Here is a 21,745-nt window from a genome sequence, read left to right as displayed (position 1 = left end):
AAGGGCCTTATAGCCCAATTCTTAAAATCTCTTACATTTTATTACAATTAAATAACATTACCACATGTCACCATCACAATTAACCTCTCAAACTCAATCTATCCAATCTCATCATTACCCTCAAAAGCTACACAACTCATACATCAATCCATGCCACATGTCATCACCAAATACCATCATTTCCTCCAAATTTTCATCACAAATTATCTCCACGCCTCTTCTCCTTAATCAACTCACCTAGCCCACTCATCTCCATACCCTTTGCCGCATGTCATCATCGATTTTTTCCTCCCAAAATCAATTCACCTAATCCCTTAATTACATTAACCATGCTTTTAACCATGTACCACACCCTCCAACTTCACCATCACTCAACCTTAGGTATGGGTTGCCTAACCAACCCAATTAGATTTTATCTATGAGTTTAAGTCAAAAACAACTCATCTATACCTTTTACCACATTTACCCCTTCCTAACATTAAATGCCAAGCACCCCATGCCTAAACCTCATGCCATTTGCCTCTACCTCTTAACTTTGACCATTCAAACCTCAAAAGGAACTCTCAACACCCTCATGCTCTCAAATCCCCTTCAAAGCCTAAAAACTCTAATCAATTATCCCCCATCTCATCTCTCTACCTACCTCTCTCTCCTTTCTAAAAAGGATCTAACACAAAGACTTCATTAAGAACATAAGAAGAAAGAAGAGACTCAGGATTCAAGGTAGGTATAGGATAGGGTTTTCAAATTAAGTAATTTTCCCTCTCTCCCCTTTTCATCTTCTTCTCCTATCTTTTCTTTAATTTTTTTTAGAAACCCCTAGGATGTGATGTTCACCCTCCCCAACCTCCAATAGATTGGAGTCAATTCGGTCAAAAATGTAAAGGTTGAAGTCCTTTTCAAAATAAAAATCTAACATCTATAATCGCTACTCACAACTTGCACACACCACTCAAATTATTTTAAGGACATAGGTAATTGGGCCCCCTCATTCTATGATAGTGGGCCCATAATTACAAGAGCCAGCACTTTTCAAAATCATATGAATTCTCTCAATAAGAAGGTATTCCTTATCTAAGCCAATATCAAAGTCCCTCACGTTTGAGAGTACAAAATCATCATTTTTTAGAATTTTTCTTTCCTTTTTACATTTTCTAAAGTGACCATATTTTCGAGGTTAACTCCTAAGCTAGAGTGGGAGTGGTGTCTAACCCCTTCCCCGGTCTCTAATCGAACCACTTACATCCTAGGTAGATTGATGCCGAATCCATACGAGATTCAATATAAATGTCAATATTTCAAAACTAATTTCTGGGTGACCATCCAAACCAATTTCTTAAAAAAAATGGTAGCAACTCCAATTTCATGTAGTGTTGACTATGGACTCGAAAATTATATAGCTGTGAACATAGTTCAAAAACTCATCATGTAATGATAATTTGAAACTCATATTAGTCTACTCAAATTGGATTTCAACATAACTGAACCAAAAGCTCTACAGAACAGACACATCAAGTGGACTTGACAAATCATCGAGTCAACTCATCAACTCGATTAAATTAGCTCGAAAATGAAAAATGCACCAAGTCAAATAAAAAAAACTCTATCTACTTATTCGACTATCGATAATATTTATTTTTTATATTTTTATTGAGTCATGATGAATGCACTTGGTAAATCATACATGGTCTATACGTGGTTGACATGGCAAGGGCTCAAAACTATAGCTCTTTTTCTTCGGGATACACAAGGAAAAAGATATGCCATTATGTGCCCTTGCCACATTAGTCGCGTACAAACCGCATAGGATTTACTAGGTGCATTCATCATTAGTCTTTTTTATTTTAAAACATTAACTTATCTTAACTATTATAATGAGAGAATGCCGAATTGAAAAGTCAATAGTTCCAAAATCTAGATTCCCAAAATGCCCCCATCTTAGCATACAAAGTTAATATATTTAAGGTTATTTTAGTAAAAACAAATAATGTTGAGTTGTATAGCCAAAAAGTGGTAAATGCTCCCATTACCCTAAAATCATGTTGCATATTAAAATTAAAGCTGAAACTCCAAGCTTCAATATACTTCTTTTTCTTGCTATTGAAATTTAACTTCTCCATTGCTCTCACTTAAATATATTAGAGACCCTAAAAAATAATGATTAATTTATGTTTTTCATTGGTCATCCTCCAATAAATTTTATTTCCAACTCTCTTTTTTTAATGAATTTTAGACATTGTGTTCTATAAATCCTGAAATAATCAGATTAAGGTATGGATTTAAGGAAGAAATTAATTTTTTTTTTCATTATTCTTATTTAAATATATTTTAAAATATCACTTCAATATAGTAGAGACCCTAAGAAAAAATGATTAATATATGTTTTTCATTGGTCATCCTCCAATAAATTTTATTTCTAATTTTTTTTATGAATTTTGCAGGCATTGTGTTCTATAAATCCTGAAATAATCAGATGAAGGTATGGATTTAAGGAAGCCATTAACATATTTTTCACTATTGTTATTTAAATATATTTTAAATTTTTTAGGGTTTGTGAGAAGTTGAAAGGGATCGATTGTGGTTTCTTCATAGACCTTAAACGAAATCGGGACTAAGGTATGTTCTTAGATATATTTTTAATAGTAAAAAAGCTGAAATTTATTATCTATTGAAATGATTAGAAGAAAAGTTATGATGTTAATATTTCTTCATTGTTTAAGGTACACTTAGATTTGTGTTTAATTCTAAATTTGGGAGTTCATATATTATAGAAAAAAATATTCTTTGATATTTTAAATTAATTATAAAGCTAGGTTATCTATTAGAAAATCTTAATATTTAATTAGTTTTTTATTTGTGTTGCAATTCTTAGAAAATTTTTATTTTATTATTTTATTATTGGTTTAGGGTCCTCTTATATTTGCATTTAAAAGAAATAATAATTAATTTATGTTTTTCATTGGTCATCCTCCAATAAATTTTATTTCTAAATTTTCAATGAATTTTGCAAGCATTACAGTCTATAAATCCTGAAATAATCATATCAAGGTATGAATTTAAGGAAGGTATTAATATATTTTCCATTGTTCTTATTTCAATATATTTTAAATTTTTTAGGGTTCGTGAGAAGTTAAAAGGGATCGATTGTTATTTCTCAATGGACCTTAAAAGAAATCAAGACTAAGGTATGTTCTAAGATATATTTTTAATGTTTTTAGGGATTCATTATTACTTGTTCTCGAGATTTTCATCGAAGATTATACTTTTAGACAATTACGACAACTACCTCGTCAAATGCGTTCAACACCCAAAGGGAGATGTTTGTGTCCACACCAATTACGACTTGTCTTGCTTTACTATATTTCATTTTTATTTCCTGGCATATCCCATTGTTCATGATTTCTTTTTTTTTAATCTGATGTATAGGTCTCGAGGTGACACGTATACACTTGTTACCAGTATTTTCATCAAAGATCATCCCTTCAAACAATTACATCAACTATTTCATCAAGAACTTTCAAGTTTCAACACCCCAAAGCCCAAAGGAGATGTGAGTCTACATCCAGATAATATTATATGATTCCCAACTTGGCAATTATTCAATCCTATTCGACTCTCCCATTAGGTGTACAGATCTATGCAAATATAAGAGGACCCTAAACCAAAAAAAAATAATTAAATTAAAATTTTCTAAGAATTACAATACAAATAAACAACTAATTAAATATTAAGATTTTCTAATAGATAACCTAGTTTTATAATTAATTTAAATATCAAAGAATATTTTTATTTTTGTAATTTGAGAAAACTAACTTGACTACAGTAGTTGTTTAATTGAGACTTTTTTTTTTCCTACAATATATGAACTCCCAAATTTAGAATTAAACACAAATCTAAGTGTACCTTCAACAAAGAAGAAATATTAAAATCATAACTTTTAATTTAGTGCGTGTTTGGTAACACTTCTGAAGTCTGAATAGAGGTGGTCCACCTTTAAAATTCAGACTTTAGAAGTTTTATTTCCGTTTGTTTTGGTTCAGATTTCAGACTTCAAAACCAAAATTCAGAAGTTTTGAACAAGCGATGGAGGGATGCTGGACGAAACTTCTGAAATCTGATTTTTTTTATTCCTAAAATACTCTCCTCAAAACCTTGATTTCTATTACTTATCATTTCTTTATACGAACCTTAAAACTCTTATTTTTAACTTTTCTACATTTCCTTCTTTTACTTACAATTGTCTTGTCAATGTCTCCCCTTTCTCTCATTTCGTGTTCGAATATCCTATATTTTTATACAAATCCTAAAATCCTGTATTTTTTAACTAAAAAATGAATGATTATTTATTGTTTGAGTATTACCTTGTTGGAATATAATTTCTCAAGTATGAATTCAAATTGAAAACAATAATTTTGTGGTGTTTAATGTGTTGGAAATCGAAATTGAATGTGTGGATGATTTCATTATGTATAACATATTATATTTTTCGGTTAACAATTTATTAGAATTACAAAATTGTATTATTGTCAAAATGGACATTATGTTTTAAAATTCTATTTGCAACCAGAAGCTTTTAAAAATGATAAACAAACAAATTTTTCAGAATAAGATTTCACATTTCAGATTCTAGATTTCAGAAAACAAGCTTCAGACTTCAGAAGTGTTACCAAATATACCCTTACTTATTTTGTTTTTGGTTTAGGTTCCTTTTATATTTGCATTTAAAATTTTCTAATTGAGAGTTAATGAGTATCTTAGATCTATTTTTTAAAGAGTTAATAATTTTGAATTTATTCTATTTTTCTTTCCCTTTCTTTAATGAAAGAATATTTGCTTTGTGGCAATACCTTTTAAATTTGTAGGCTATCTAAGTGTTTTGTTAAAATAATGAAAATATGTTTGTACTTAATAAGTATTATCTTTCAATATGAGCTGAAAATCTTTAATTGTTTTTTTTTTTTTTTCTTCTAATTATGCATATTCAAGTTTTGAATCATTTCATTCTCATGTGTAGTAAATGACTTCACAACAATATTCAATTGGCAACCAAAATTCTTAAGAGGAGCTAAACATCGTCAATATCTATTCAATAGACTAATACACTTATGGGTGTACATAGGTAAATACTATAATTGTTTTGGATTATATTCTTTTAATTGATTTTGTTCTAACTACAACATATTAAAGTTTGTGATCGGGTTCATTCTCATGCTTAATCACTTTAAATTTTAGGATATATTTCTTTTATTATTGCTTTAATCAATTTTTTTTTTTTTTTCTAACTACACCTAAATATTATACAATTTTATTTGACTTGTTCAAGTGATCAGTTCAGTAACCGTGACAAAACAACATGAGGTGAGAAAAATATTTTCAAGGGAGTGGGACAGTTATATATTTTCCTGCGCAAGATGGTAAAATGGTTTGGACGACAAATTGAATTTCTTCAAGAAAAATACTTAGCTTGTTCATAATCTTAAAAACATTTATTTTCCACTAAAAGACCTTTTTCCATGCACAATTATGCATCTTTCCCTAAAAGAAATTAGGATGGAAGGAATGATCTTAACCTAATGGAGATAGCTAACTGTGTATGTGGTTTCTAAAGGGTACTGCTTGATACTAGTACCTATCAGAATACAAGGTAAACTTAAATTGTAAAGAAAGGCAAAGTGAAGATGAGTACTGAAGACTGAGCTAAAGTCAAGTCATCCAAGAAAATGGCTGAGTTATGAACTGAGTCGAGTTGAATCAAGACAAAATCAAAGCATACTTAGGCAATAATCTAAATATTAAATTCTAGGTCTTAAAGCTGGTTAATTATATATGTTTGTCAAGACTCAAGAATATATTTCAAGTTATATATTTGGATATAGTGCAATCTTATTCATGAGTGTGATGAAATTACAATAATATAGACTTAATAAAATTTAATTGGAATATATGGGAAGAGAAATTTACTGGCAATTGCATAAGAGGATGGTTTTGACCAAATCTTCAAATAAGGTGGGTGAACGAAAAATCCTTCCAAAACCTTTCATCTTGGCATGTTCATGGATCTTGTGAAATTCGGCAATATCATTTTCGTCTTTCTCCGATATTCGAAGCATACGAGCTACTTGAGCCTAAAAATAAAAATTATCATCAAATCAATCGTCTACTAACCATCTATCTAATCTAATATTATAAAAATTAATTAGAGAGAATTATCAAAATAGTGCAGTAAAAAATTAAAATTACCAAAACAGCATTCTATTAATTTTAATTCCACAAACATTATTTTATCGTTTTCAGAATTAAATTTTTTACCAAAACGGTAAATTTGTAAATGATCCAATAGTAGAAAATAAAAATTCCCATTACGTTTTCCTGTTTGAATTTCATTTAAAACAAATAAATAAATAAATAAAAGTTGTATTTTATAAAACAGTGAATTTTCCAACTTTAACAAAAATAACTTAATGAAAAGTATTCCATTTTGTTAATATTTTAGTGCATGTTTTGGTAAATCATCCGATTAATTATTGAGAAAGAGTATAACGTACCACCAAGTATTGTTGGTCTTGAAGAGATAGGTAATAGACTCCACGAACTTGTAAACAAAGAGATGGGTTGTCTGTAATGGGATTTGTAGTAGTATTCTGTGAGATTCGAACGATAACTGAAGTGGTACGATCAGAGAGATGTAAGGGACGTTCCAAAGTTTTACTCGACGGATCCCACTGATTCGGTGCCATCATAAAAAAACCGTGACTACAGACAACATCTTCAAGATTGAATTTCTTACTAATCGGCAAATCTAGTAACATAGTCTCCTTTTCTTCTCACTCTTACTCTTACTCTTACTCTACCTAGCTAGCTCGCTCTAATAATTAATGGTATCTCTTTAATTTACTCTATCATCTTAAATCTGTTGCAAATCGTTGGAATGGATGATATATAAAAATGGAAGCTTAAAGCAGTGTGTATGTGTATCCAATTATTTCTATCTCAGCCTCTATCCAAAGTGATCTTCTTTGAGTTATGTTCGTTTGCACAGACCAACAACAGTTTAAGTCTTTTTTATGTAGAGACTAAGAAGACCAAACGATTCATTTACTATTTATTTATTTTTTTTGTAAATTCAACTTTTACCCCTTTGGATTTCGAATAATTCTATATCCACTCATAAAGACGTCTGACAATTTGACTTACCTTCCCTATGAGAACTGTAATGTTATTTTATTATTTTTCCCACTTATTTAGTCAGTCTAGCCTGACTGAATAAGTAAGATATAAAATCTTACTAAGACTCTTAAACTCACATATTATCATCCAAAAACATGATTCGATGCCACAAACTTGTAGAAAACAAAATTCTAACTACTTTGATGAAAAAAATTGATATTTTGGGATAGTTAAATTTTAATTTTAAATTTTGGGAGTTTTTTAACCGTCCATTTTGAACACCTTGGATCAGGTTAAAAAAAATTGAATTTTTTTTAATTGGATTTTTTTTCATGAAATGTAAAAGGTTTTTGTGCTGGATTGACAATTTGGTTATCCATGTGGGCCTAACGGACCTTAGTAAGATTTGATGTCTTGCTAAATTAGTAAGGAAAGTGTTTTTCAATTAAAACACCTCATGGGTGTATTCTCGTGCCAACTCATCTTCAACAAGATGCTTTTTGCTTTGAAAATGATTGACATTTTAGGGGTAAAATGATATTTTTTTTTACTTTTAGGCCCTCTTTAATTAGGGTTGGCAACAGATCAATTCGATACCCAGATCAGTGCCATTTCAATCCAATTCGATTTTTTTTTTAAAGATGTACCCCAATTCAAATGGATTAATGAATATGTGAATCAAATTTGATCCGTTTCATTTCATTATTGATCCAAAATAGATATAGTCCAATCCGAATACTACTTTCCTACTACAAATATAGAGGGAAATACAAAAAAAAAAAAACTAATTTTTTTTTTGTCTATATGTGTTTATATGAAATTAATAATAATAATAATAATAAAATATTGAAATATATTCAGATTGGATTGGGTAGATCTGAATCTGATCCAAAATTATTTTGGATCTAAGATTTTAATCCGAATCCTACCCAAAAATTCGATTTTTCATGTTTTTCAGATTGGACCGATTCAAACATCGGGTATATTTCGGATCATTGCTAGCCTTATCCTTAGTTGGTACACTACCCAAATCATTTGAACCTACAAATCATTTACGGCCCAGCTTGGAAAATAATTTATAGATGCTTAGTTATATTCTAAATTTTTTTGAACGGCAAATAATTTAAATGGACCTCTTAAGCCCTGTACAAATTTCAGCAAATAGTTTGCAACCCAAAAAGTGTTGTAAATCATTTGTATTACAAATCATTTGTGGTGCAAATTTTTTGCATTTGCAAATCATTTGCATAGTGTAGTCATGAGAAATTTACCGAGTAAACATCAAATGCTACATTGGTTTTGAGTCACCACCATTCTTTTTTAGAAATGTGTGTGAATGGTCACTCGGCTAATTATTTTGAAAAAAAATAATTTTTTAAGCAATTAGTGACCGAGGTTTGGATAAGGAAACTAATTTACCTAAAGATTTAGGTAAGGGGTTTGGTTAGAGGTTGGGGAAGGTGTTGGCACCGTACTCTCTCTCCATCTTAGATGGTAACCTTATAAACATTGCCATTTTGATGAAAATAAAATAAAAGAAGTAAAATTTAAGAAAAAACTTTTTATTTGTGTCATTATATGAATGGACCTTGATTTTGGCATATATCATGAGGCTATCCTCATTGAGAGATGGAGACCCCAAAATCTTGTCTTAAAATTACATTTTTGACATAAAAAGAACCTTGAAAAGAGAACGAGAATAAGGGGAATTACATTATCCTTACTACACCCTACCTTAAAGTTTGATTTATTTTTCTTAATTTTCTTTCTTGATCTTCAATGGAAGAGCCTTGATTTCTTTGGATTTATTTGTAGAAATAAGAGTTGAGTAATGAGAGAGATTTAGGAATATTAAGAGATATGAGAGAGAGAGAGAGAGAGAGAGAGAGAGAGAGAGAGAAAGAGAGGGGGAGAAAAAAATTTTAAGTGAATAAAGATTTTAGGTTGAATGTGGGGTGAGAGTGTTGAAAGAGAATTTGAGGTAACTTTTAGGGGTAAGATAGGGAGAAAATGCGAAATAATGGACAATGGTTGGAGACTTATGGGTGAGGTGTATGGAATTTAAGGTTAGGGGGGTATATGTGGAAAATGGTGTAAGTGGATAGTTTTTTACTAAAATCGGTTGAATCTTTCAACTCATATGGGATTGAGAGGAGTGGATTTTGTTTAGAAGAATAGTTGTGTAAGGGAGTAGATATTGATATTTTGGGAGGGTGGAAGAGGTAATGTAATGACCTAAACATTTAACACGTATCTTGAGACTAAATTGTTAGTTTTAATTCAGTAAATTTTGAGTTTATTTTATGACTTAAAAGTTTGGATTTTGATTTATTAATATTTTGGAAAATCCATCATCGTCAATAGATTCAAGAAGGTCGAAAAACATATTTTAGCCTATAAGCACGTCTTAATCAGAAGTGGATCGAAAAAGTTATTAAATCCTCTTGTTTCGCATCAAGTATTTATCAAATAGGTAAAAGATAAATTTAGACATATAATTTGGAAAATTTGATCACACCGTTAGTTTCATATCGAAAAATTAATCAAAATGGGTTATAAGATTGTAAAAATCAGAATTCGGAAAAACAAATTCGAAAATGACCATTTTGTCATGCTTGGGTATAAATATGAAACTTAAAGAAAAATCTGTTTCTTTTTCATTTTTTTTTCTTAACCTAATACAGTACCATTTTTCTTTCACGTTCCAACTTAGATCTATAACGATAGACTAAAATTTGAGGCTCGGTGAAGATAAAGAAAAGATTCACCAAGACAAAAACTTTGATTTGACCCAAAGAAATTTGATATTCATCAACGTGGAACTCCAAGATAATTCATAGATCTAGAGGCATAGAGGTTGATCCTATAGTTGTTGAAGAAGGAAAAGATCATCACTTTAGCGAGGGCTTCACTTTGATCCAAGAATTTTTGTTGTTAGCTAAGTGAACTATTTCGTGATCGGACAATCACGATCATTTCAAACCAATTTTCAATATGATCTTTAGTATAAGGAGCTAATTAAGTAGGATGTCTTCCCTTCTACCTTTTAGTTTCAAAATTTTTATAGAAAATTCATTTAATTTTTGATGTTGTTGTTATTTTTCCAATTATTGATTGATTCATTAATTTTATACATTTTTTTAAGAATTAAATCGTAATTTTTAAATTGACTTGATAGATTGTTTTTCATATGTCGTGCTTTTCAAATTCATGATTTGATTATATCCATTTATTGGGATTTTTTTATAGATCTTTGGTTTAAAGTGTATTTGTGAAAATTATGGTTGGATTTGAGTCTAAATTGGATTGGAAATATTAAAAAAAATTCATTTTTATTCGTGTCTGTCGGTGGCACCACCAAACATACCATTGGTGGCACAATTCTTGCCGATAGCCATTTTGTCACTGGCACTGCTAGAATGATTCTTCTACCACTAATAGAACTATTAGGGGTGACATGTGTCTTTTTTGATTATCATAAATTTTTGTGGTGATTATGGATATGATCTTGGCCTTGGGTAAGGGCTTGAGCTTAGGATCAAGTAATGATTTAGGTTGAGTTGGATTTTGGATTGGTTTAGGTCCAATGGGCTAAGGGGTTGGGTTGAATTTGATTACGTTAGAGTATGTGTAGGATTGGGTTGAGTTGAAAAATGAGGTGGTGAGGGTTTACGTTTATGATTGGAGGTGGCCCATTTTTAGCCTATGGGCCAAGCAAAGAGGTCTTAGGCCATTATTTAAAATAAAACAAACATTTTTTACAGTATGGGCTTTTGAGCCCATTTTGATTTTAACGGTTTTTTTTTGTTGTTGTTGACGTTTTTGTATGGGGACCCGTTCAAATTGGAGTGTCTACACATGGTACCAACCAATGCCTAAATTGCAAATGTTTTGTTCGTGGCTATTGGAAAATTTGTTGCTAAATCATTTTTTTTGTGTTTAGTTAGTAACTTGATATTTGTAATGCGAAATTTTTACAATTATTTATTGTTAAAATGAAATGTGGAAATAACTTTAACTGATTCCATCTCATAAAAAAAAAAAAAAAGGAATTATGTAAGTTACAAAAATACTCATTGCTTCCTACATTAACATAAGGTAGCATGTGCAAATGCAAATATATCAAAGGGTGTTATTTCTAATTTTAAATATTGATTAAAGGATTTTTGCAAATTACATAGTAAAAAATGATGATCTAGTAATTTTCAAAACTAAGCAATGTGATCATATGGTCCAAATTACAATTTCTTGGTTTTTTTAAATATCAAAATGGCCCTGATTATATTAAATTTAAATATAAAAGTGGGTACATTTATGGCCACTCTATTTTTGGAATTAAAAATATCTATCATAAAAGAAACTATTCAAACCATAAAAATACTTCCATCACTTGGTACGAGAACATGCATACGAATTTACAAAAATATCCCCTTGATGGGGGATTTTTTGTAAAAATATTGACGTGATATTTTTGTACTTTTCTTATGTAAGTAAATGGATCTTCGATGGGATGCATTTTGTGAATTCATAGGTATGTTATTGTAGCAAGCACCAAGGTTCATTTTTATAATTTAAAATTTTCTTTGATTAGGGGTGCTTTTGTAATTTCACATATAATTTCATCTAATTTGTATGAGGGGTATTTTTATAAATTTATGTGTATATTGCATTAACAAATATTGAGTGTATTTTTATAATTTGATTATTTTTTGATAAGGAATATTTTAGTAATTTTGATATAGATAGGTTGGAATCGAATAATTTTGCAAATGATTTGCGGTACTTTTGTTCCATAAATAGTTTGCAGAATTTTTTTTTAAAGAATTTAGGTGATCAATGCAATTTTCTCAATGCAAATCATTTGTAATATGTAACCAACTTGGTTTTAAAACTTAGTTTCACGTCTCGTCTTGTCCAGGCCCAAGTCATCTCGATCCAGTTTTCTAATACATTTGAGGCGTCTCATTCAAAAAATAAAAGAAAATCTATGTGAAGTATTAAATCTCAGTCAAAAAAGTGACTTGTGAATTGATCTCGTTCAACTCTGATACGGAATTATCCCGAGCAATCCGTCTTGGTCTTGGATGAGTTCTAAAACCATGGTAGCTAAGCACCCAGAAAATTGATGTCACTAAGATATTTGCATTTGCAAATAGTTTGTAGCATACTAAGCATGGCTTGGTTAAAAAAAAATGTTATAGTGGTAAGCTTGTTTTTAGAGCTAGGTATCTCGTCTTGTCTTGCCTCCACTGTTATCAAGTTGACTTTGTTTCAGACATGATAAAATCATTTTAACTCGAATAATTATTTAATATATACATTGTAATATCTAAATAAATATAATTATTTTATAAAATAATATGGATTAGAAGATTATTAGTCACCACATCCTCTTTTTTTTTAGAAAATTAATATTTAAATTATAAAAATATTACTTTAATAAATATAAATAAAAGCCACTTTACTAAGTTGAGATTTACCGACTCGATTGTGAATTTCAAAATAGAGGTCGAGTCATCTTTTGTGGGTGAATTAACTAGGTTCATAATTACATTCGGTGACGTGGATTAATAAGAGGCTTCCACGTGGCCACTAAAACAAAAAGAGGGCTGAGTCAAGAAAGATGCGTGTTGCATATGCGAACGTGGTAAACCCACTCGGCGAATGACTGGTCTAATTAAGTTGTCCACGTGTCAATTCATCTGGTTTCTTGGGAGGACTCAGTCTGTAACATGTATTTAAGCCAAAGTAGTCGGTTGTTGAACATGGTCGAATGACTAATCGGTAAGTAATGATTATGAAATTAGCAAGAGAATTAAGAAAAATTACAAGAGAAGATTTTTGGTAATATTAGTAATAAGGGTCCCGTTCGGCACCCTAAGTTTTACCACACACTTTAATAAACATGTTTTGTCCTACATGGGTTAGAAGTTTCAGAATGGGCTGATTTTTGGTGAGGATGATCTCTATGGTGAGGAGATCATCCTCACCAAAAATCAGCTCATTCCAAAACTTCTAACCCCATCAAAAATGATTTACAAAAAATGGACGGTCCACGATTTTTCAACTTGTAAACATGGGGTTAAACATTTCGGAATGGGCTGATTTTTGGGGAGGATGATCTTCTAATCATAGAGATCATCCTCACCAAAAATCAGCTCATTCCAAAATTTCTAACCCATGTAGGACAAAAAACGTTTGTTAAAGTGTGTGGTAAAACTTAGGGTGCTGAACATTTCCCTAGTAATAATCCTAGATCAACTAAGTAAGTGGATGCAATTATAAGGGGTTACTAATTACATTATGTCTCTTAAAATCTATAAATAGAGGATCGTCATATAGGTAAAGGACTTTGAAATTCAATCTTTCATTGGCCATTTTTTTATTTTGTTAACTTGATTGTCGGATGATCTTGATATGAGAAATTCTCACATATTTAAGAATTTTTTTTTTTTTTTTTGCATGAATCAAGAAAATAAGCTTTATTGAGATACGATTATGGGATGAGTTAATTATTTTTACCTACATTCTCATTTGTCAAATTGGTGTGGAATGACTTGATGCATTGATAACTATAGAAAAGGTAAGTGCATTTGTCTAAATATTAGGGTTGACATAAAATTACAATGAACTATGGGGGTTAAAAGTATAATTTACCCTTTAAAAAGATGAGATTTGTTAACATGTGCCCTAAGGGACACCATAAGGTGCATTAAATACACCTTGGAAAGAAGCATTTGAGTATATTTTGGGGTGTAGAGTTTCATGCAAAGGTTTTGCACGTCATGGCTTATGTGAAGCCATGCATGCACTCCAAGTCATGGCTTATGTGAAGCCCTCCATTTTTTTACTTACTCAATATAATTAATGCAAGCACTTAAATTTTGTGCATAATTTTTTATAGGGAGTTGCTATTGCCACCAATTTTTACTAACGCCACACCAACTCTGCAATTCTTTGGTGATTTATATAGGAATTGGTATGCCATTAGTAAAAGTTGGTGTGGCAATAGTAGCCTTTTTAAATTTTTTATTTTTATTACATGCGCTCGTTCTTTTCTTGAATCTATTTTAAAATTAACCTTACATTACAGGAAAAACGATTTATTGCAACAACTATTAGTGACGATCAGATTTTGACCGTCGTTATAGAGTTGTTTAAGAGAAAATAGTCTTAGTCTTTGTCTCTTCGTCTCAAGTCTCAAACGAAAACGTCTAAAACGAAAACAACCATTTCGTCTCTTCGTTTGAAACCGAAAACCTTCGTCTGATCTTTCTGTCTCTCTCTCACCGATCTCAACCTCAATCTCTCTTTCTCTCTTTCATCTCAAACTCGATCTCTCTATCTCTCATTTCAAGCTCAAAAACAAATTTGATGATGAACTATTGATTCTCTCGATCTCCTCATTTTTATATTTTCAACGATCGTTCTTTGCAAATTTGCTCACAAAATTTATTCTTCTTGGCTATTAATCTCATCTACTGTTCTTTCTCATCAATAATTAGAGAATGGATTCGTTTTCTTCGTTCTTTCAGTCTCAATCATCTTCTCGTAGCAGTTTCAATCTGTTGTTCAGAATCATCTGAAGCAGGTAATCCCCTCATTTTCAGCCATTTTTTTTTAAAGATTCTGCTGCAAGTATTTGATTTAGATTTAACTTTTTATTTCAGATCCATTTCGACCCATATGTTATGGTTTCATATGTTAGATTTATTCGATTTGTTGGAATTTCGTTTAGGGTTAGGGTTAGGGCTAGGGCTTGATATTTGTTGAAATCTTTCTTTCGATTAATTTGTACATTTTGTTAGTTAGATATGATTAATCTATGTGATTTCCACCTTTCTCTTGCTGCAATTTGTTCTAAATAACACTATCTGTAAATTAGTGATTAGGAGGCTTTAATTTATGTAATTTGTTAATTTTAGTAAATTAGTTTCACAAAAGGGAGTTTGGTTTGATTCAAACATGAAGTTCTCATATTTTGGGATCCATCCAAAGTCCTAGCTGCCATCTTTGGAAACTTTCTAGTGATTTTTTATTTTTAAAATTTTAAGCAAAAGAGTTAAGCTTGATCTGCTAATAGGAGTTTTATTTTATGTCTTAACTATTGAAATCATATATATTTATGGGCATATTTGAAAGTTCTTAATTATGATATTCTTGAAATGTTGTCTTTCAGATTCTGCAATGTGAAGACATCGTGCACTCTTCCTCCACCCGATCCAAATGAACCCTCTAATGTAGTTGAGGCAATTTCGTCGTGGGGTCTAGATTATGTGGTGATTACAAGTGTTGATCGAGATGATTTACCTCATCAAGGAAATGGTCATTTTTTGCAGAGACAATGCTGAAGTTGAAGACATTGAAACCAAATATACTAAAAGAAGCTCTTGGTATGAATTATTTATCATAGTTTGTGTTTTTTATATATTGAAGGCTTAGTTGGTAGGACCTATTGAAGTAATCTGGCTATTTTTGGCCTATGCGCGGTCCTATATATACATTGTGATTCTGTTTTTTAATATGGATTATTTCATTAAGTTATAATTTTTAGTTTAAATGTTTTAGGATCATATAGTTTCCTCCCAAGTTCTTCTTCTAACATTGTTTGCATTTATGGTCATTGTGTAGAACCTGATTTCCAAGGAGACTCTGTCTATGTAGAAATTGTCTCGAAGTCTGGTTTAGATGTTTTTGCTCATAATATTGAGACAGTTGAAGAGTTTCAGAGTGTGGTACGGGATCATCGTGCTAATTTCAAGCAATCTATATAAGTTCTAAAGATGGCCAAAGATTATGCTCCTGAGGGTACACTTACAAAGACATCTATAATGTTGGGGGTGCAGGGAAACACCTAATCAAGTGGTGAGAACAATGGAGAAGGTGAAAGATGTAGGGGTTGATGTCATGAGGTCAGTATATCAAGGAAGTGAATTAAAAAAAATCCAATTTGAAATGGTGGCAATGGAAGCTTCTCTACATATCCATTGCTTACTTAAAATGTAGTATGGAGGGGATAAATTACTATTTCATGTGTAAATTGAATTATAATAGCCTTATACAAATGGGCTAACAGTCTTGAAAGTTGAAACCATGAAGTAAGATATCTTTTCTTATAGGTAGGTGGTGGACATAATGGACAAAAATTTAGGAAAACTAACAACCAGAAATTTACTTGATAATTGAATTATAATGGATTAATGGGGTCATCTAAGTGTATAATCATTGGAATTGACTTGGGTGTTTTAATGAGAAATAGCCATTTCAAAACTGGTTCCATGGTTGGATGAATAAAGATATGACAATTGGTGTTTATGAGCTTTATTTTGTTTTCGTTGTAGTTGTTTGTTGCGACTTGCTTACCAGCTCGGGACTCTTGTGGCTATTATATGATTTGGGGCCATTCTCATGTTGGACCTATAAGAATGAACTTCACACTAGATATTATGAGACCCCATTCAAGACATTTGAATGATAACAAATGAGCTTTTTTTGTGAATTGCAGTTCGGTGAAGTATTTGCCATGTCCTTGCTGAAGGAATTGCAATCAAGGCAGCTGGCCTCAACATTGCTGCTGTTATGGCCATGGGCTTCCCACCATATAGGTTCGTGAGTTTCTTTCATAGTAGATCATAAGAGAACTGCTTCTTCTCTTCCAAACAGTGTAGACTTATTTAATCTGATGGGGAGACCTTTCGATCAGGGGAGGGATCTTGTTTTGGGCTGATTCACTTGGATCTAGATACATCTGTTCAAGATTGGAGGAATGGATAAGATGTATGGAGAAATCTTCAAGCCTTCTGCCTACTTGGTAGAAAGAGCTTCCAAGGGGGCTTCTCTGGTGAGACATCTCAACTGGTTTTTATGGATTGTATTATTATCTGATGAATTGTTTCTTAATCTTTTTACTAATCTGACACGTTTTTATGCTGTAATATCGTTTTCGAATGAAACTCCTGCATCTCGATTTCTTTGAATCCAATCAGAGACATAATTCGTGAATAATACATATAATTCTATCTGGCTATAGTAAAAATAAAGACATGTATAATATGCATATAATTCGTGAGTAATACACTTATATAGTTTTTATAAATACTAAGTTCATTTTCAAGGAGCCTTGAATGGGCAATTTTCTTTCCAAGTTGCCTGTCAAGTTTTGATCCTCATTACAAAACTCAGCAAGATTTGCACTAGGAAGGAACCCAATTCCTCATTTTATGCAGGTTCATCCGCCCCCATTTTGTTTTCAAGCTAATGACATAACCCATTGACCTCGATATTTTTTTCAAGTTTAATATTTTAATTTTCTATATTATTTACTTTCTGACTTGACTTGTTTTCAAGTCTTAACTAATCTAAGCTAATGATTTTTCTGCGTGGCTTGTGCTCATATGATTTATTCATCATAGAAACTAAGTAGTTAAGACTTTATCACTTTGAGGAGCCTTAAATTGAGCTTCCCTTTTTCTTTCTTTAACAAAGACGACAACGGTTACATAACCATTAACGAGCTTCAACAAGTTTGCAGATAGTTTGCTCTAAGTGACATTCACATGGATGAAATAATCAGAGAAATTGATCAACACAATCATTTTTAATAACTTCATCTGGCTTGATCATTTTTTGTAGGGTGGAAGATTGATTATAATGAATTTTCTTCTATGATGAGGGAAGAAATGGAGGAAAACAATGTAAGTCCTTTCATGCTAGACCAAACCATACTATATATGGGTGGGTTCCAAAAGTGAAAAAATATCTATATCCAAGAGAGATCCCTTTTATACTCATTGTTCTTTTGAGCTTTTTCCTTGTGACCTGAGTATAAATGGTTAGGGCTTCCAGTTGAAGCTCAACACCCATTTGAGCTGAGTAAACATGCATGTGCATATCCTGAAGAACTTAATTGCAGACTATGTTTAGGATTTCCAAACACACAGCAAATGATACTTCGCATACTGTGGTTGGGATTCATACAAGTGTGAGATTAACATATCTTTGTTATGCTTTTGGTGTTGAAGTTCTCATTGAAGAATTTTGTTTATTTTGATGTTTCTGGTTATTAGGTTTTCAAATAGATTTTGAAGTACTGGAGAGTTAAGATAGAAATCTAAGAGGTAATGAATTTTTTTAAAACAAAATAAGAGAAAACTTTGTGCTTTTCTATTTGTATTGTTTGTTTATTTGTAAAATTTGCAACCGGGGAAAGCTATGGGTTGTGGAACTAGGATTTAGAATTGCTTTGTCCATAACATAGGAGATCACTTCTTGAGTTGAAAAATGTATTTTTGAAGAAATCACTTTTTATCATATCTTTTATTGATTTAAGTGGGAGAAGTTAGTTTATATAAATTTCAAATAGTTTTGAACAATCTTGAGTTGGTTGACTTCAATTTTATATTACAGAACCATTATTGGGGCAAACATTGTTATTGTTGGCATAAACATCACCACCCAAGTAAAGCTAACAGGTTCAAGTCTACCCATTATCTCTTAAAATGTATCTCTTATGCATTTATAGGGTTTTTCATGTGTTTTAAAGATGATACTGTGGAGTCTGCAAATATGGTGAAATAGTGAAATGTGAAGATCATCTCGGTGAGAAAATGCTTCTTTAGAGCTCTTTAGTTGTTTAAATGTTGACTAACATTAATGTAAATTGATGAATATGCTATGTGTTACTTTATTTTGATGGGTAAGCTTTGACTCGAACCCACAATCTCAAAGTTGCATACTTACATATTAGTCTACCGAGCCATAGGTTGAAGCCTATGTTCTATCTCTCGTCTTTTAGCATACTATGTGCACAACATTATATGTAAATGTAACTTGAATCTGCAGATTAGCAAGAATAAGAGGCACCAGGATAAAGCCGCAGCTCTAGAAGTATGAGGTAGGCTGGAGGAATTTGTACGGTCATGATTGCATACTTGAGTTGCTCAAAAGTTGAAGAGAGAAATTGTAAGCTTTTGTTATTGGTCTTGATTAGCTGCAATTTCTTGTTGAGATGTGCAGGAGTGATCTCAAGTTGAAACCTCATATCGTACTTCTTGACGTGAAAGTAGATACAATTTTTAGTTTGAAAAATTCTCAACTTAATGTATATGAGGATATTTTTGTAAAGTTATTGTAATAAGTTGTGATAATATATTTTGTAGTTCCAAATTGAAGATTAGAATTTGGATTGACAATTAGATTTATGAAAGTTTAAAATGAGGGGCATTTGGGTCTTTTCATGTTGGTAGTTGGGGTTTAGGTCATCAATTTCAAAACATAGGGGTATTTCCAATATTTAGCAACATTTGAGGAGGGGGGGGGGGCAGGTGTAAAATCAAATATTTTTTTTCAAAAGTTCTTATAGCGACGGCCATGACCGTAGCTAAATGTCAAATATTTAAAAAAAAAATACCTTATAGTGACAGTCGGCGATCTTAGCTAAAGGCCAAATATATATATTTTTTAAATACCTTATAGCGACGGCTAATAGTGGCTGTCGCTATAAGTCTTATATGCAACGACGGTTTTATGAATAGTTGGCCGTCGATAATACATATAGCGATGGAGGTTTTAGAGATGACCACTAACAATCGAAGTGGCTGCCACTATATGTATTTATGATGGGTTTTTACCCTATAGCAACGGTCGACGACCGTCTCTATATACTAATTTTACTGTAGTATATTAAAAATTCTATTGTTTTAAAATTTTAAATTAACCTTAGGAATTTCTACACAAAATTCTATTTCTTTTTATTTCTTCCAAAATCTTATGACTTTTATTCAAAAACCTAAATCTTTCAAACTTCAAATCTCTATTCTAAATTGGGTAAATTCTCATTTAATTATAGTTACTATTGTTGGAAATATTCTGTGTTCTTGAAACAAAAATTCTAAATCCAAAAACAGATTATAGAAAGTGAAGATTAGAAAGAACTTATCGATTTTGATGTGACTGAGGCAAGGAAGAATCGTTGTCCTTAAAACCAAATTCATGCTACTTTAGGATGATATCCACTGTGCAAAAGGCTCCGATTGTTGGTTTCCAAGATTCAACAGTCATGATCCTACTAGTCATTCACTCGAAAGTAGCAGGCCTACAACAAATTCGATTATTCTAGTATGAGCAGTGAGATTTAGAGAAAACCATACAAAGGAGAAGAAGAAGAAGAAGAAAGATATCAGAAAGTTATTTTTTGTATTTAGAACTCTAGGGCACACGAACTTTGGAGGATACAAACGATCAACAAACATTAATTCTAACGATTAATTAGATCAACGGTTGAGATGAAAAAGAAGCAACGATCTTTAAGTAAAAATAACCAAACAAATTTGAACAAAAGTGGGCCTTTTACATGTACCCATGCTAGACTTAAATCCAAGATTTGTACCCCCCCCCCCTTAAGTGCTTATCATTTGAGTACACACACACTAAGTTTTTCGGCATGTTGACCCAAACACAATGGGTTAGTCTTAGGGTGCCTTCGGTCCCCATATGCACGTAAGACCTACTCTCTTTCTCATTCACATTCAAGCAAGTGAGAGAGTGGAATCCTTTATTAGATGAATACCATTATTGTATTTATCCAATATGCGACTACAATTTGAAAAAGTTATCTTTACAACTCTCTTAACCAAGAAAGCTAATGAATCTTTGACTTTCAACTTACACACAAAAATAAAAAGCTCTTAAGCATTAGGTTTTACCAAATTAGGAAACTTCTACTCAAATAAAAACGCAAGAAGTCTTGCTCTTATTAAAATATGAATTTTTCACAATAATCCCCCATAGATTCATAGTTAGAAGGAAAAAGACACTACAACATTTTTGATCTACAATGGCAATTTATAACAATGGATAATTTTATTCGCCTCTATAGATACATTTTTTGTAACAGATAATTGTATCTGTCGCTATAGGGACTTATGCATACATAGAAAATTCACACTAAATAGTTTCCTGCTTATTCAAGTGCATATAGCAGTGAAAAATATATCTGCCACTAAAATAAAAAAAATTTATATAGCGTCAATTTATAACAGCGAATGGCTATTTCAGCTGCAGTATGGTGCGTTTTTTGTAGAGGATAATTTTATCCGCTGCTATAAGGACCCAATCATATTGCAAATAAAATTTGCTAAAGTGGTTCTTAGTGAAGAAGAGGTTCAAAGCTCTAGTTTCGTTGAGATTTTCCTTGGAATTAACTAAAGAGCTTCTTTGATCGGTCAACGAAAGGAGCAAGCTCAATCAGGTGATGTTTCTTATTCTTCTTTCTAATCAAGTTTCAATTCATTCATGCATCGAAGTTATTTAGAATAATTTGATACTTTTTTATATCAAAATAGATGGTCAAATCTCCATGTTAATTGAAATATGTTACAGATCATGATAGCAAACTTCCAATATATATATATATATGTACTTTATTTTATAATTACTTTTTCAATTTTACAAAATCGCACATTTAAATAGAGATGATATACACATACCCAATATAAGAGGTTGAATTGGGTATGTTAGGCCCTAGCTCAACTTGGATCTAACGGGCTAGAAAATTTTGAATTCTACCTTACATTTGGTA

The 21,745-nt window shown here is 31.4% G+C and overlaps 1 long non-coding RNA gene across 1 annotated transcript; it reads left to right on the top strand.

Moving 5' to 3' along the window:
• Positions 1–15,349: 15,349 nt before the first annotated feature.
• LOC147384407 (uncharacterized) lies at positions 15,350–17,079 on the top strand. The gene is made up of 3 exons (XR_015173070.1): positions 15,350–15,560; positions 15,799–16,772; positions 16,871–17,079. It is a non-coding gene; the product is annotated as an uncharacterized LOC147384407 (long non-coding RNA).
• The last annotated feature ends 4,666 nt before the right edge of the window (positions 17,080–21,745 follow it).

The sequence above is a fragment of the Akebia trifoliata genome, chromosome 15 (genome assembly GCF_017979445.1).
Source record: "Akebia trifoliata isolate Shusen 1 chromosome 15, ASM1797944v1, whole genome shotgun sequence".
Classification (NCBI taxonomy): domain Eukaryota; kingdom Viridiplantae; phylum Streptophyta; class Magnoliopsida; order Ranunculales; family Lardizabalaceae; genus Akebia; species Akebia trifoliata.
The sequence above is the reverse complement of the archived record's forward strand: the minus strand, read 5'-3'. Positions and strand labels throughout refer to the sequence as shown.